General features: G+C 47.7%; 1 pseudogene; it reads left to right on the top strand.

Moving 5' to 3' along the window:
- The first annotated feature begins 1,599 nt into the window (after positions 1-1,599).
- On the top strand, positions 1,600-3,639 carry LOC114688793 (annotated as a pseudogene).
- Positions 3,640-4,144: the final 505 nt, after the last annotated feature.

The raw sequence follows: 4,144 nt of genomic DNA, 5'->3' as shown, positions 1-4,144 counted from the left end.
CAGCCAGCAGCACACAATGGAGTATTAGTCAGCTGTTAAACACAGGAACACCATCTCTGCATCTGCTTCCATCAGTTGTTGGATGAAGTCTCTATGATGACAGTTGGGTATTCACTAATCTGAATACAGGGAGGAGGAGGAGGGATTATATGAGTGTGGGTGGGGTGTGGGGGTGGGGGGAGGTCAAGATCATGAAGGGGAAATCTACACAGACAACTGAACCTAGCTTGTGAGAACTCACTAACTTTAGACCGACAACTCTGGAGCCTGTATGGGATCCAACTAGGTCCTCTGCATGTGGGAGACAGTTGTGTAGCTTGGTCTGTTTGAGGGGCCCCTGGTAGTAGGACCAGGATCTATCCCTGGCACATGAGCTGGCTTTTTGGAGCCCATTCCCTATGGTGAGACAACTTGCTCAGCCTTGATGGGGGGTGGGGACTGCCTCAACTGAATATACCAGGCTTTGCTGACTTTCCATGGGCCTTACCCTTTTGGAGGAGGGGATAGGGAGTGGATCAGAAGGGAGGCTGGGGGGAGTGGGAGGAGGGATGGGGGGTGTAATATGAATCTTAAAAGGTCTTATTAATAAAAACAAACCCAGGGCCAGGTATTGGGGTGAATGCTGAAAGATCAGAGAAACAGAACCAGCCACAGCTGACTTCACCTTGCCAACTTCTCAGCCAATCCTGTTTACTCAAACTGGAAGCCTCTGTGTCCTCATCCAAATGGATCTCAGTTGAACTGCTGCTCAAAAGTCTAAAGGTTTAACCAGCTTCTAGTTCCTAGTCCTCACGCCTTATATACCCTTTTGCTCACTGCCATTACTTCCTGGGATTAAAGGTATGTGTCAACATGCCTGGCTGTTTCCAGTGTGGTTTTGAACTCATAGAGATCCAGATGGATCTCTGCCTCTGGAATGCTAGGATTAAAGGCATGTGCTACCACTGCCTAACCTCTATGTTTAATATTGTGGCTGTTCTGTTCTATGACCCCCAGATAAGTTTATTGGGGTGCACAATATATCAACCACAGGAGGGGGAACTGTGGTTAGTATGTAAAATGAATAAAAAATTTTTCTTAAATAAATAGGAAAAAACCAAAGGATCCAAGGAAATATGAAGGCAATGGATGGAACTAGAAAAATTATCCTGAGTGAGGTAACACAGACCAAGAAAGACAACTATGGTATGGACTCATGCATAAATGGATATTAGTTGTAAAATAAGAGATAACTATGGTAATCCACAGGCCTAGAGAGACTAGGTAACAAGGAGTGTTCATGGGGAACACAAGGATCTCCCTAGAAGAAGAAATAAAAGAGATTTTGTGAGTGGACAGGTGGTGGGGTGGGGATGGGAACTTGAGGTATCAGGTTGGGTGGAGGGGGAAGAGCGCTGGAAGAGACTCCTGGGAAGGGGGCATTTCAAAGTCAGATAAAAACCTGGTGCAGGGGGCGTGCGCCGGAGCCTCGGCCGCCGCGGCCCGCGCCTGCAGGCGCCGGGGTCCCCGCGGCCCCGGAGGCGGCGCGGCGGGCGCCAGATGTAGCCGCCGGCCGGCCCGGCCGAAGTGGCGGGGAAGGGGGGGGGCGCGGGAGGGCGAGAGAGCTTTGCATTTTGCAGTGCTGCTGCTTGAGGGGGGCGGGGGGTGGAGGAAGCGGAAAGCCGCCGAGTCGCCGGGGACCTCCGGGGTGAACCATGTTGAGTCCTGCCAACGGGGAGCAGATCCACCTGGTGAACTATGTGGAGGATTACCTGGACTCCATCGAGTCACTGCCTTTCGACCTGCAGAGGAACGTCTCGCTGATGCGGGAGATCGACGCCAAATACCAAGAGATCCTGAAAGAATTGGATGACTACTATGAGAAGTTCAAGCGCGAGACGGACGGCACGCAGAAGAGGCGGGTACTGCATTGCATCCAGAGGGCCCTGATCCGCAGTCAGGAGCTGGGCGATGAGAAGATCCAGATCGTGAGTCAGATGGTGGAGCTGGTGGAGAACCGCACCAGGCAGGTGGACAGTCACGTGGAGCTCTTCGTGGCACACCAGGACATCGGTGACAGCACTGGCAGCGGCGGCAAGGCCGGCCAGGACAAATCGAAGAGTGAGGCGATCTCTCAGGCGGACAAGCCTAACAACAAGCAGTCCGGAGGCAGCGGAACAACGAGAACCGAGAGAACGCGTCTAATAATCACGACCACGACGACATCACCTCAGGAACACCCAAGGAGAAGAAAGCAAAAACCTCAAAGAAGAAGAAACGCTCCAAGGCCAAAGCAGAGAGGGAAGCCTCTCCCGCAGACCTCCCCATCGACCCCAACGAGCCCACGTACTGTCTGTGCAATCAGGTCTCCTATGGAGAGATGATCGGCTGCGACAACGATGAGTGTCCCATCGAGTGGTTCCACTTTTCTTGTGTGGGACTCAACCATAAACCAAAGGGCAAGTGGTACTGCCCCAAGTGTCGGGGGGAGAGCGAGAAAACAATGGACAAGGCCCTGGAAAAGTCCAAGAAAGAGAGGGCTTACAACAGGTAGTGTGTGGACGTGCACACGGGCAGGAGAACAAACCCAAGTCCCAGGATGGGCAGATGAGTATTTTTAGAGACTGGTAGAAATGGACCCTCTCCTCGGGACGGCAGAAACAGCCTGTGTCTTCATGGTGTACCTGTAACCAGACTGGGTCTGCAGATCAGCGTTTTAGAAACTACCAATATAGGTTCGAATTAAACATGTCAGCAAGTGTCAGACTGGTTTTTGGGGTTGGGGAGTGACTTGGAAGTAACCTGACAGATGTATAAAGAAGAGATTTAATTTGGCTGTTTCCACAAAAATGTTATGGTTTACAAAAAAAAAAAAAAAAATTATCCAGGTTGCTGAAGTACAGCCAGTGTGCTTCTCGCTGCCATAATGTATATCCACATGACAAGTTGGTCAAAGGTTTAAAGTCTAAATATTATTTTTTAAAAAGATTAATGGGTAAATTTTACATGACATATTTTATACATGGCCTATTCCCCAACTGGCCATTTTTAATGACTGGGTACATTTTTAATAGGTCAGACACAAGCGGTCCAGGCAGTGGGTCCAGGTCTTGCCTTTGCTACCCTAGGTCATCGTGTGGCCACCTTTAACTTATGAAGTGTATAAATGTACATTTTCCAGCCACCTTGCCCTGCTGTATTATAACCGGAAGTGCAGCCTGGTGCTGTTGTGGAGCCGAGGTGTGCGTCCCGCTGCGTGTGTGAGCTGTATAGATGTTGCGTCAAGAAATAAATGAGACTTGGCCAGTTTGTTTCTTTAGCATTTAATTTTAACATACAAATCATTTTAAATTTTTTGTCTTAAAAATTTATACACCAGCAGTTTAGACAAAGCCTTAAGCAAATTGTATATTATTGATCTCACGTAATAAGGAAGTAGACATTATGTCTATGCCAGCAAATAAATGTCAAAACAATACTTAGAGCAGAGGGTAGAAAGTGACTGTGTTTGAGATCCAGCCCCACCGTTCGTTTCGTGTGGCCTGTGAGCTAAGAATGGTCTCTGTGTGTCTAAGTGGTTTTAAAAATCACATTTCATGCTACATGGAAGTCCTATGAAATTCAGATTGGAGTGTCCATAAATAAAGACTCATTGGAACAAAAAAAAAAAAAAAAAAAAAAAACCTGGTGCAAGGGAATCTCCCAGGAATCTACAAGGGTGATCCCAGCTAAGACTCCTATCAATAGTGATATGTAGCTTGAACTGGCCATCTCCTGTGACCAGATTGGTGCCTAGTCCAATCATCATCAGAGAGACTTCATCCACCAAATGATGGAAACAGATGCAGAACCACAGCCAAACATGAGGCAGAGTTCAGGGAATCCTACAGAAGAGGGGGAGAAAGAATTGTAGGAGCCAGAAGGGTCAAGGACACCACAAGAAAACTCACAGAATCAACTAACCTGGGCTCATAGGGGTATATTTATACAATGGAGTATTACTTATCTTTTAGAAGAAATGACATCATGAAATTTTCAGGCAAATGCATGGAACTATAAAAAATCATTCTGATGGAGGTCACCCAGACAGACACAGAAAGACAAACATGATCTGTACTCACTTATAAGTGGATATTAGCTGTAAAGTAAAGGATAATCGTGCTAC

Source organism: Peromyscus leucopus, chromosome 16_21 (genome assembly GCF_004664715.2).
Source record: "Peromyscus leucopus breed LL Stock chromosome 16_21, UCI_PerLeu_2.1, whole genome shotgun sequence".
In the NCBI taxonomy this organism is placed as follows: Eukaryota; Metazoa; Chordata; class Mammalia; order Rodentia; family Cricetidae; genus Peromyscus; species Peromyscus leucopus.
The sequence above is the reverse complement of the archived record's forward strand: the minus strand, read 5'-3'. Positions and strand labels throughout refer to the sequence as shown.